The sequence below is a fragment of the Phocoena sinus genome, chromosome 5 (genome assembly GCF_008692025.1).
Source record: "Phocoena sinus isolate mPhoSin1 chromosome 5, mPhoSin1.pri, whole genome shotgun sequence".
Classification (NCBI taxonomy): Eukaryota; Metazoa; Chordata; class Mammalia; order Artiodactyla; family Phocoenidae; genus Phocoena; species Phocoena sinus.
The window spans coordinates 111760074-111774332 of NC_045767.1; positions in this window are offsets into that span (position 1 = coordinate 111760074).

A 14259-nucleotide genomic window follows, 5' to 3' on the forward strand; every position below is an offset into this window, starting at 1 on the left:
ACAAACTCTGCTTAGGTGAATATCTAAGTACATAAGTCTTTACCTATATGTATAAAGTCTAAACTTTAGCTCAAGTGTTAATTTTTTTTTTAATTTTGATAAAGATGTTCAGAGGGTCTTCAAAGAGGCTTAACCAATTTGTATAGCCACAAATAGTATATTCAGTCACCATTTCCCAACAAATTCACCAAACCTGAATACTATCACTCTTTTTCACTTTTTTCTCATTTTAGGGAGATATACGTATATCACATATATATCTCATAATTATTCTAATTTCATTTCCCTAATTTTCATGGAAGAGTTAGAATTACTTCAAAAGTTCATGCATTTATTTGTAATATTTCATATGCTTAGCCCTTCTTTTTATTGGGTGATTTAAATTCTTATTGGTTTTTATATATTCTTTGTTATATACACATATATACATATTTTTTTCTAAAGCAATAATTTTATTATATACACATATATACATATTTTTATACTAGTCAAATACTTGCCTTTTAAATTTGTTTACCTTTTAACATACTCAGTGTTTTTGTTTGTTTCATTAGTTTATAAAAATCAAATCTCTCTGGTTTCTTTCCTTTTTAGATTCTAGATTTTCTGCCTTATTTAGGAAGGCATTTCTCAAATGAACTCGAAGGCCACCTTTATTATTATATTAAATTCTTATATATACATGGATTTATTTGGAGATTCTATTTGGAGATGTCTCTGATTTTTTTTGCATCAATGGCATTATATTTATTATATATATGATATTTATATTATATATAACGATTTATATATTGTTTATATTATCATGTGTTATATAAGTAATATGAAAATTATCACATCATATATAACAGCGGTCCCCAAACTTTTTGGCATCAGGGACTGGTTTCGTGGAAGACAATTTTTCCACAGACCTGGGAGGTTGGTTTCAGCATGATTCAAGTGCATTACACTTATTGTACACTTTATTTCTATTATTATTACACTGTAATATATAATGAAATAATTATATAACTCACCATAGTGCAGAATCAGTGGGAGACCTGAGCTTGTTTTCCTGCAACTAGATGGTCCCATCTGGGGGTGATGGGAGACAGTGATATACAAAGCATGTTGCTTATGTCCAGTCTACTCTGTAATAGTGTTTTGGTTGCTGTCGCTGCAGAAAACCCTGCTTCACAAAGATAGGATGTTGGAAATGGTAGCAGGCTTTTCAGTGCTTTTGTGGCAGTCTCAGGCTATTCTGCCTTTACTTTAACCCAGAACATATGGAGATTTGAAGCTGTCTCAGACATACTTTTAAGGCCACAGTCATTTGCAATCTCAAGTGGTTGATCCTCTTCTAGCACAGACAAAGTCTATTCAGCTGGGTTATTCACAAATGGGTTGTGGATCCATTCCTTCCCAGTTCGGGGGTCTTTTGTGGTTGGGAAGCAATGCTCAAACTCTCTTGAAAGCTGCTATAGGTAAGCATGCACCAGCTGGGAGAAAGAAGGCCCTGGCTCAGTCTCTTTCAAAATCTCTGCTAATGTTTGAAACATGTCAAAAATCCCAGTGTTCACTCGTCAACCCCATAATTCCAGTTTTGCTTTGAATGCGGCCACTTTATCTGCCGACTTGAACACAGTTGTTCTCCCCTGAAGTGACACACTGAGTTCATTGAGCAGGTTGAATATGTCACACGAGTAAGCAAGTTTTGCAACCCATTCTGTGTCACTGAAATGTGCTGCCAGTGGTGACTGTTTCTCTAAAAGAAATCTCTGGAGCGTCTCTCATGACTCAAAAACTCTGGCCAGTGATCTACCTTTAGAAAGCCATCTCACTTCTGTGTATAAGAGAAGACATGTGTGCTCCGCGTCCATCTCCTCACAGAGCTGCATGAACAGTCGTGAGTTAAGGGCATGTAATTTAATGGGGTTGATAATTTTAATTACATCCTGCAAAATGTTGTTGAGTTCAGGTGACATTTTTTGGCTAGCCAGCATTTCTCTGTGGATGACATAGAGCATAGACTCATTCAGATGCGACCTCTTTGACCCGAGTAGTGAGACCAGAAAGCCGTCCAGTCACGGCAGCCTCTCCGACTGTAATATACCTACACAAAATAACCAATTCAGTTTTCCTGTTGTGTAATCATTCAAAGACTTGAATAGTTCTGCAGCTGTGCTTTTGGTTGGCAACAAAAGTGCACATAACATATCCTCATGCACATCCTCCTGAAAAATATATCGCACAAAAACAAGCATTGTTGGGCTTCCGTGGTGGCGCAGTGGTTGAGAGTCCGCCTGCCGATGCAGGGGACACGGGTTTGTGCCCCGGTCCGGGAAGATTCCACATGCCGCGGAGCGGCTGGGCCCGTGAGCCATGGCCGCTGAGCCTGCGCGTCCGGAGCCTGTGCTCTGCAACAGGAGAGGCCACAACAGTGAGAGGCCCACGTACCACAGAAAAAACAAACAAAAAAAAAAACAAGCATTGTTGCCTTGTTGTCAACATTGGTAGACTCGGCAACCTGGATTGCATACCACGGGGACTCATTAATCCTCTATAAAAATTGTGCCTTAATATCCTCTGCTATTTCATCAATTTTTCTAGTTATGGTGCTAGATGACAGAGGAACACGTGCCAGAACTGCAGCCTCTCCTAAAAGTTCACAACAAATGTCCCTAGCAGCAGGAAGGATCAACTCTTCACAAATAGTAAAGAGTTTCTTAGCTTTAGCAATGCGGTTAGCCACTAAGAATGATGCTCTCAGTACAGACATATTTGATGAAGTGGTGGCCTTCACTAATTGCCTCTGCTCTTCGTGTCCACGTTTTTTTCTTTTGAAAAACTCCAAAGGTCTGTGTTTTAATGCAGGGCGCTTGGTCTCTATGTGGCGAAGCAGTTTTGAAGGTTTCATGGCTTCATTGGATAGCCGGTCACCACATATTATACAAAGCGTCTTGGAGAATGTGAATCACCTGTTGCAATGAACCCATAATTTAAGTAGCAGTCTTGGTATTTTCCTTTAAATGCAGCTTTCTTTCTGTTGGCAGTCTTAGAGTCTTCTGCTGTCTCATCATTGTGTCTTTCCCACTTTTCCAAGAAGCTCTCCAGTGACGTTTGTGTTTTACTCATTTTGGCTGGGGTTAGCCTGTGGGCTTACCAAAACTGTGACTGAGACAACTGCAACAGTTCAGGAAAGAGGCACGGATGGAAGTGGTAAATAAAATAATGGGCGGGCCATGTGCAGACTAAAATATGTGTTGGATTCTGACTTAAAACCTGCCACCAGATGCAGTTGTACAATTGAAGTACATCGACTCACTTGCCACTATAAAGCCTGCCACCAGATGCAACTTAACTGTCACTTGCCACTCACTGATAGGGTTTTGATATGAGTCTGCAAGCAATTGATTTATTATGGTCTCTGTGCAGTCAAACCTCTCCTCTAATGATAATCTGTATTTGCAGCTGCTCCCCAGTGCTAGCATCACAGCCTCAGCTCCACCTCAGATCATCAGGCATTAGATTCTCATAAGGAGCACGCAACCTAGATCCCTCACATGCACGGTTCACAGCAGGGTTTGTGCTCCTATGAGAACCTAATGCTGCCGCTGATCTGACAGGAGGTACAGCTCAGGTGGTAATGTGAACGATGGGGAGTGGCTGTAAATACAGATGAAGCTTCGCTCACTTGCCCACCGCTCACCTCCTGCTGTGTGGCCTGGTTCCAAACAGGCCACGGAGCAGTACCAGTCCATGACCCAGGGTTTGGAGACCCATGATATATAGTGTAATGTAAACAGTATGATAAAAGGCTAACCTTATATGATTTCTACATAATATATATATTTTTTAATTTATTGAATTAAACAGGATTTCTCATCTAATGTGGAGTACTACCAGTTGTAGTGAACGTTCTTGCTTTGTGCTTGGCTCTAATGTGAATACTTTCAGTATTTTACTGTTAAGTAAAGTTTGTGCTTAAGGTCTTTTATAAATACACTATGTTTGGTTAAAGGATTTTCTCTTTATTTCTATATTGCTAAGAGATTTTTATCAAGAGTAGGAATTTTTCCGTATCTATTGAGTGATCTCCTTCATACACACACTTTTAATTTATTGATAGAATGAATCACGCTGGTAACTTTCCTAATGTTGAACGATAGTTGCAAACCTGGAAATAAACCTTCTTGGTTATGAAGTATGGTTACTGCTTCAATTTGCTATTATTTTACTTAGGACTTTTGCATCTTTATCCATAAGTGAATGTGCCTTTAGTTATCATTTTGGGGTTTTCTTTTTTCTGGAATCAATAGTAGGATTTTGCTATCCTGTCTACATTGTAATGAGTTGGAAAGCTAACCAATTCTAAGCCCTGGAATAGGTATTATAGAATAATAAAACTCAAAACATACTGAAAGCTGTAGAGTTCACTATGCATTTAATTTAAACACATAAAACAGATATTATATATTTAGGTTATGCTATTTACCATCCAATCCCACCTCTAAGGATTGACAAAAAGCATTAATTGGTGTGACTAGATGTTATGTCATGGATCCCAGATATTTATAAACAAATCCCTGACTACATAGTTTCTGGAATTAAGTGTTTACTCACTAGATTAGTGAAGATAATGTTCAGATGTGAACAACAGAAACCTAAAATAATAGTGGCTTAAATAAGTAAGAAGTTTATTTGTCTCTCAGGTAAAAAGAGGCAAACAATCCAGAGAGGCAGTAGGGCAGCCCTGTTTCACAAAGTCCAGAGGGACCCAAGTTTTTTCTCACTTTCCACTCTGCCATCCTCTGGCCATGGTCTTCACTCATGGACTGAGACAGAATTACAGCCATCACATATATCCTAAACAGCATGTTAAGGGAAAGAGATAAGAAAGCTCACTGTGTCCATGCCAGTTGTCTCACATGGAAGGGTCCTAGAGGCTGCCACAGGGTATTTCTCCTTATGTCCCTTTGACCAGAACACAGCTATATTTCACGCTTCTCTACAAAGGAAGCTGGCTAATATATTCTATTATCCTAGGAAGCCATGTATCTAGCTAAAAACCCTACTGTAACAGGAGAAAAGGAGAAGTAGATACTGAAAGAAAACTAAACATCTCTCTCACTACCATTTCACACACACTTGCAAGAAGTCTGCATGCTATTCCCTAATCTCCTCTGTCTCATGAAGGCAAGCCCCTGGGGACAAGTGTTTCTGCCCAGAGAGTAGAGAAAGATCAGTACAAATTAATCAGTACTGATGGAGAAAAGAACTTAAAGAGCATGACTTACTGCCAGTGGATCAGTGGTGCCATACTGATAAATAAAAAAACAGAATATTCCTTGAATGGAGAAATTGTACCCTAGTTTTTCAATCAGCCAGTATATTCTGGGCACCCGTTGTGTTAACCCTGTTCAGGTGCCATGCAGATCACAGCAAAGTTGTTTTAGGGAGTTTATGATATGGTTGGAATGATGGCATATGCAAATAAAATGTTATACAACCCAATAATTATTAATAACAAAGTAAGAAATGTGACGTCTCCGTATGATTGAGTGACAGCCGTGATTCGAATAGACAAAAATGGGGATTTTTGCTTCAGATATTATGGTGGCTAGGAATTTGGATGGATTGATTATCTTTCCAAAAACAACTAAAAATACTGGATTAAATATAAAAATGTCAGGTTAAAAATATTTATGGTATAACAAAGTAGTAAATTACTGCCAATCAAAAGCTAAGTGGAAAAGAGAATCCAAAGAGTAAGCAGAGGACTAAACTGCTTTTGCCATGGGGGCATTTTCTAAACCCAGAAACTTGAATTTCATTTTTGCAGCCTCAGAGAGTCATGGGATTGAAAACAAAAACAAGGTTACCCCAAGTTAGAAAGTCTATGAGAGACTTTTGCCAACCAATTATCCAGGACTTCAGGTGGCCACATGTTCAGCGAGAGTGAATCAGAAGTAATCTCATCCCTCCCTCCCCACCTCCAGGAGGCTACAAGAAAATTTGCCTTGGTATTAAAGAGAGCAAAGAGGATATATTTTCCCTGAGAAGTCATAATCTTAAACAAGTTTTGTATAGATTTGTAGCTCAAATCCATATCATTTGTGTGGTCCAAAAGACTTCAGACCATAAGTTTAGTTTGAAGTTGTCCCAGGCATAATTCTTTCAAGTATATGGCAGAAACAAACAAAAATACTCTCCAGGGCTTCGCTGGTGGCGCAGTGGTTGAGAGTCCGCCTGCCGATGCAGGGGACACGGGTTCGTGCCCCGGTCCGGGAAGATCCCACATGCCGCGGAGCGGCTGGGCCCGTGAGCCATGGCCGTTGAGCCTGTGCGTCTGCAGCCTGTGCTCCGCAATGGGAGAGGCCACAGCAGTGAGAGGCCCGCGTACCGCAAAACAAAAAAACAAAACAAACAAACAAACAAACAAAAATACTCTCCAGATATTTAGAGAAATTCATATTCACCCAGGGACTCAAAAATTCCCATAAATAATTTCCCAAAGAAAATAAGCAACTTAGGATTAAAACTTACCATGTACACATCAATTCAAGCATTATAAGAAGAACAATAACGAAAAAGCCAAAACAGAATGAGAGTTCAGATATTTGAATAAATATCTCTAAGTTATAAAATACCTAATAAAGAGAAGAATTAACTTATCAGTGGGCACTATAAAAAGTGACCCACAGACCTAAAAAAGAATAAAAGAGATATTTTAGAAATAAAAAATCATTTACTTAAATTTAAGAACTCAATTGATATGTTTGTGAGCAACTTAAACACAACTGAAGAAAAAAATTAAGAACTGGAAGATAGGTCAGAAAAAAACTACCTACAATGCAATACTAAGAAATAAAGAAGTGGGGGGAAAATGAAAGGAAATTTAAGAGAGATTGAGGATAGAGTTAGCATGTTAACATATTTTCTATCAAAGTTTCAGAAGGAAGGAAAGCGAGAATGAGGCAGGTAAAATATTTGGGAAGATAATGGCCAAAAATATTCCAGAAATGATGAGACGTCAATCCACAGATTTAAGAAGCCAAATACATCCCCATCAGAAGAAATTTCACATTATAGTAAAGCAGCACAACACCAAAGACAAAGAGATGGTGTTAAAAGAAGCTGGGACGGTGGGGGGAATCTTTCAATAAAGCAACAGGCTGACATCTCATTTCTCAACAGCTTCATTAGGACTAAAGCCAGTGAAATGATACATTCAATGGTCTGAAAACAAGTGACTGTCAATCTAGAATTCCATATCCAGGGAAAATATCATTTTTAAAATATGCATTTAAAAATAATTGTATTTTTCTTATAAACAAAAATTGAGAAAATTTGTCACTAGCAGACCTTCACTCATAAAATTCTAGAGGATATTCCTCATATATAAGGAAAGTGATCCCAAATGGATACACTTGGGATCAAGGTACAAGAAAGAATAAATAGCAAAGAAACTAGCAGGTGTTTGTGTAACTCCAAGTGAGCTTTGATTATATAAAATCAATAATAGTAACAATGTATTGTGGAGTATAAAAAATGATGTAAGTAAATTTCCTAGCAAAGTAATACAAATCGAAAGGAGAGTAAATGGAATTAAAGGTTTTTAAGATTTGTATTGTGTAGGAGAAAGGTAAAGGTTTTGTTTGACATTAGAATTTGATGTGTTAATTATTCACATTATAATTTCTAGGGAAACCACTAAAAGAAAGGAAACATAATACAGTATACAACTTCCGAAGTAGGAGAAGAGAATGATAAAAAATAATCAATTCTAAAAAAGCAAGAAAGGAGAGAAAACACAGGACAATTTGAAATGTTAGTAAATGCACTACATGTTCTAGTTAAAGGATAAAAAATTTTAGACTACATTTTTTTAAATTCCAACTCTTTATTAAATATAAGAGATATAACATAACAGAAAAAACAGAAAGGTTGAAAACGAAAGCATGGATAAACATATATCATACAATGCTAATCAAAACAAAGTTGGTATATTTTCATCCATTATCTTCCCAAATACTGCCTCTGCCTCATTCTCTCTTCTTTCTTCCTAAGAGCACTGATAAAAAAATAAATATATGATGTAGAAACAAACAAAAAAGTAGAAATATACAGAAGACTTGAACAAAATGGACAAAAAATGGGGGATTCCCCCTTTTTACCTCCATGCACCACTATTGTTTCATTTTAAAATAAGCATATTTTATTCTTATAATTTGATTTTTGTTTAATTAAAAGAGCTGTCACCAGCTACTCAAGTACTTATTTGTTCAAGCAAATATTTAGTTCCTCCCTGTGCTGGAATACATAAGAGATGCTCTTATTCACACTTTACAGGTTCAAGAGCAGGCTCTAAGACCCCCTATGCCAAATATAAGGGACACCCAGCCTCATCAGTGACAGCAGAGGCAAAGCCTTGAGGGGCACAAGAAGCCGGTAGCAACTCTAAGTTCGGTGGAGTTTGGACTGGACTTACTGTGGGAACTAGAAAAAGCCAGGAAAATTTCATGAATACAGGTCAACATTCCTGAAAATTTCTGGAAGTCAGAAAAGGAACTCAAGGAAAGGAACTTCCTGGTTTAAGGAAATATATATTAGGATTTATCAAGATTTGGCTAAATATGTTAATGAAATAACATCTGTGTTCACCAGCTGCCTTCACCAACTTCCCTAGAATGTATTTGGAGAAATCCCAAATTATAAAACTTAAAACTATGGGATGAAAATGTAGCTCAGTCGGCTTGAGCAATTAGGGTGAAACGTATTTGATTTCATTTTGTAATTGGGATAAAACATTTGCAATAGCAAATTAATGCATTTTAAGGGTTTTTTTCCCCTTAATACATATTCCCCTCACATCCTTTCACCTCCAAACTGGTGCAAAGAGGCTGATCTTGAATTCCAAGAGTACAGATTAGGACTAGCCAGGCAGAGTGAGAAGCTGTAACCCCTGTAGGGAGGCAAGAAATGACATAGGACATTTAGGATAATATAGAGTTTTGAGGGCTTACAACACATGGCAAAGCAGGACTAGAAAGAAATAGAGCTGCAAACATAGGAAAAATAGCCTAGTGCAGTAGTTTTTAAAGTGGACTTTGCTAAACCATTAGGTTTTTGTCATAAGAGAACCACTGCAGAAAGTGAAACTGGTCCCCATCCCCATTTCAACCAAACGAATGACCCACCTAAGTGGGATTTCATTTAAAGACAGCTTGCACTGCTTTTTAAATGACACTTTAAAAATTTTAAACCACTTGTAAAAAGTAAATAGATCTAGATAATTTTTAATTGCCCCACTGACTGTGGAACCTAAATAAAATCACATTGAACCCTCAGCATCACTATCTTTTACACCCTAGAAAATGTAATTCCCGTGATCATGATCTCAGAAAAATGTTGGTTCTCTTACTATGTACTAGAGCCCTTTCAAGTACTTTATGTGCATAACTGCAGCTAATACTCACAATAGCCTTTGGATATCAAGACCACTTTTATACTCACTTTATAGATAATGAAACTCAGGCTTAGAGTGTTTTCAAAATTACCTGAAGTAAAAAAATAGTAACTGTCAGATTTAGAAAGAGTCCAGGTTTTCTCTCTTCAAAGCCCATGTTCTTCACAAAGTCACAATACTTGAAAGCAATTAATTGTTGGTGTATCACATTTCAAGCATCTGGGCTACATAAGAATTCTGTTATCCATCCTGTCATTTATACCAGATCATGAGCTTAAATCACACTGAAAGAAAAGTAATCTTATGGGGTCAATAGAAATTGGAGCTAAAAATAAAAATAAAAATCTTCACCAAAATTCTAGATTGCTTGCTAGTATTACTAGTTTGTTTTTTTGAAGATTACCATGTCCTTATGTAAGCAACTATTTTTCCTTGAAATTAAGGGTTTCTTTTCTCTTTTTACACTTTCAAAACACTGAAAAAGACAAACAACCTGAAAAAAAAAAAAATGGCCAAAAGAATGGAAGAAAGAAAACTGGAGAGAGCACCGAATGAAAACCCAGCAGGAAACTTGAACACTGTGGTTTATTGTCTTCAGAGGGAAAAGGAAGGGCCTTCCAAAATGCTAATATTGGTACAGCTTTCTGACTCATGCCTTTATCCGCCACAGCACCTGGCATATTGCTTTGCATAATCAATATTAAATGAATGGATGGATGCATATGAAGCTCCAAGCTCCAAAATGCTATATTTCAATTCTCCCCCTCAAATCTAACACCATACACTCACTGTATTTCTTGAAGCCTCATTACACTGAAATCAAAAACAGGATTTAGGCCTTATTAAGGGCACAAATTGCTTAATATTTTGAGGTTTAACATAACAGATACCCCATCTTTATATGAACACGTTTGTTTGAGTACCATGTTTTTGCTTATAATGCTGCTCTGGTTATCTATATTTTTGTTATATAACAAAGTACCCAGAACTTGGTGGCTTAAAACAACAATTTATTATTTTCTCTTATGGTTCTATGCGTTGATTGGTTCTAGCTTGGGCTTTTTTATGTGGTTGCAGTCCAATGGCTACTTGGACTAGAGTCATATGAATCCTTCGCTGGGCTAGACATCCAAGATGGCTCATTCTCATGGCTGGTCACTAATAATGGCTAACAAGTGGGGCTAAGCTGGAGTTCCTACAAGTCTTCTCCATGTGTCTTGGACTTCTCACAGCAAGTCAGATTGATTCTGAGAGGAAACATCCCAAAAGATCAACCAAGAAGATATGAAACTTCTTATAGCCTTGGCTCAGAGGCTGCAGAGCATCACTCCTGACCCATTTTATTGGTCACACTCGTCACTAAGACCAGCCCAGACTCAAGGGGATGGAAATTAGACTCCATCTCTTGACATGAGGGGCAGCATACAAGAGCAGAGAAGGAAGAAACTGGTAGTGGCCATCACTGGATACTATCTACACAAATGCCTAAAAGTTACAGAATTTTTAAAAGGTTAGATGTAAACTACTACGTCTGAGAGTTGTGGTGTGTTAAAACTCATCAGGAAGTCCTTCTGGCATAACTGTGAACTGAATTTCATGGTGAAAAAAAGGGTTTGGGCTGTATACAAGCTTTCCCAAAAAACACAAAATTTCAGAACTTCATTCATTGAAATAATTTGGCAAACTATAGCATCATTTCCATGGTTAATAAAATTTCAAATGAGTATATTTCAGTTCCTTCTAAGAAAACACATGAAACAATACCATTATTGTTTATCTCCTAGTACTAAATCCTACGTCTTCTGATTGGCAACGTTATACATTGTGAAAAGTAAAATATAGTCTTACCATGTCTCCTGGATCTTAGTGGAAAAAAGGTAAAGAATGGCTTGCTTTGCCCTGCTAACGTATTCAACAATTAGCAATAAGAAGAAAAGAGATACTTTTTTATTGCCTGTAATTTGTCAGGATCTATTTGTTTTGCATATTCATTTAATCTTCATAAAACCCCAAAAAGGTGGGTATGATTAATTCCACTTTGCAAATAAAGAAACTGAAGTTCTTTGAGGTTTAGAAACTTACCCAAGTTAATGGAAAGAATAGTGTTAGGGTCTTGAATTTTTTTTCTCACACTATTTCTTCTCATGAGGCAAAGTGAGTATACGTGTGTGTGTGTGTGTGTGTGTGTGTGTGTGTGTGTGTGTGTGTGTGTAAAGAGAGCATTTATGTATATATACCTTCATAAAGATGGAGGCAGTTTGGTAACAATATATTCCAATATAAAGGAGGAAAAAAGTTGAAAGGAATATGTATTTACCCTCCACTGGTTCATCTGATATGTGAAAACTGAAAAAGAACTACCTACGTTTGTATAGAAATCCTAGAAGGACTGCTTCATCTTCAGTGATTTAGGGAATGAAGTAATTCAAGCCAGTGAGGAATGACATGAACAAATTTCTTTATAGGCACTATTTGATGATGTGGTCATTCTATACTTCTACCAAATATACTGAAAGAATGTTACAGGTAATATTGCTTTATATTATTTGCCTTTGTGACTAAGTCTTGATCTAACCTGGTAAAATAAATAACTAAGTGGATGAATCTGAAGTAAGATTTGCACAATTTTTTTAGTTGAACAAGGTTTACAGCAATACTCTCACCTTTCTGGAAAAGAGGAAGATTAAATAAATTTAGAGCTTTCAACAAAAGCCTAAAACCAAAGACCAAGACATGGAATCTGAGTCTGAAAGATAGATGTATTGTGTTATTTAAATATTAGCACAGATGCACCCTTGAATGTGAAGCATTAAAATTTAAGTTGTTTATCTCTCAGACTGATTTAATTTAATATCATGCAAGGCAAATAGACCTTTGCTTATTCTGGTAAAGTAGCGCTGAATCAATTGTAGCCACTGCCTGTTAAAAGAGGAAAAAAAGAAAACATGTAGCAGCAGTCATTTGTGTATGTCTGAAGAACAAAGATTTTAAGTGTTTATGAAACAGTTTTTTTAATTTCTTAATTTCTTATTATAACCTAAAAATATGCAGGTCTCTTGGGTCTTTGCTATGATGGACCAATATCTTCTAGAATAGGCAATGATGGCTGACATGACAACAAAGGTCAAAGAATACCTATTTTGTGTGGCACAGTCTGTCACAATAGCAATGTTGGATTTAGTAAATATTCTTCATTTATTAGTAAGATCGTTTTCCCCATATCTAATCCACAGTCACATCTGCAATGCCTGATGTAACTCGGTAGATATCTTAGGAGTAAATTGAATGTATCTTTTTCTGTATTATAGGGAGGCCAACATTAGACCACATCCAAGGCTTCCTACTAATTTCTGAATGCTCTGTGAATTGTACATATATTTATAATCCCTAGATATATCAACATAGGTAATTTACACAAATACTTTGGCCATTTTGACTTATGGGCTCAATCAAATCCTTCAAAACCAACTGGCTCATTTATGAACAATGCAGTCTTACAGATTATTTTAACACTGCTATTTCCCTTAACAACTTGTCTAGATATGTCATCTTTACTACAACTGTTCATAAGGTTTTTCCTGGAAAGCTGGCTTATAGATAAAATCACAAAGTGTGTGGAAGAATACATCCTCCTCTTCCTATGTTTCAAACTCATACAGCTCTACTTGATTGTCATGTTTTATGAGGAGACAGCAGTTTTAGAAACAAGTCTTGTCTTTCACATAAATCTCTTATCTCGGTCTATGTTCAAGGCTCAGGTCTGCTGCAAAGGCCGATGTCTAACGCACAGCATCACAATCTCTAAAATTGGAGTCATTTAAAGCTTTGCCCATGCCCCCTGTGAAATGAGAGATTGGCAGTGTTAAATTTGTAGATAACCATTAAGGTAGCAATCCCAAAACACTATGTTTCTTAGCAACCTCTATTCATGTAGGGTGGCATTTGCTGTACATGCTCTAGTCCATCTAATCAAATGTCCTGCCCCTAATAGGAATCAACAAACAGGCATTTCAGAGGAAGAGACCTTTCTTTTTTTCTTTTATCTTTTAAAAAAATAATATAGCATAAGAAAAAGCACAGCACGGAAAAGCCTCTCAATCCTAATTCCCATGGGCAATAAATTCATATTGAGAAGTATTAAATAACCTTTCTCTTCTATCTCCACTGATCAGACTACAAGTGCCTGGTGGTGATCATAAAATTTTCCAGCATTTTTGAAAACCCAGACACAATAATTACCTCCATAAATCCCACTCAGGTCACACAGCTCGCTCTCTCAGCACATTGCTGTCTTTTTTAAATCCACTTTTGCTTTCTAAAATATATTCTGGGCTACAAGATGTGGCTTCTCAGGCTAATAGGGTGCCCGTTCCATTCTTCGGCTTGGCTCATGCCTTGTTCACGTGCAAACCCAAACACAACCTTTTTTAAAGAGTGTCTGTCGACCGCATATGCCCTTATTCAGTCTCTGTAAGTAGATACTAGTGAAGATGAAAATTCCATCATCTCAGAAGTTGCAGACACTCTTTGGCTTTGGCCTTGTAACTCCACAAAAGTGTTCTAGAGTGTTGAAGATTGAAGGTATCTAAAGTTGGAGAGCAGCAATATCGTTGATAGGAGTGACTGTTTGCCAATCTCAACTATTGAAGGAGCATTTAAGACTTCTACTCAAAATGCTTTCCTTTTACCATCTGGTAATATCCTCACAGCATTACAGCGAAAGCTTCATAGTGACAGTCTTACCCATCCTCGCACAATACCATATACAAGGAATCTACTCAGTAAATCGTTTTTTTTTTTTCCAATTGAGT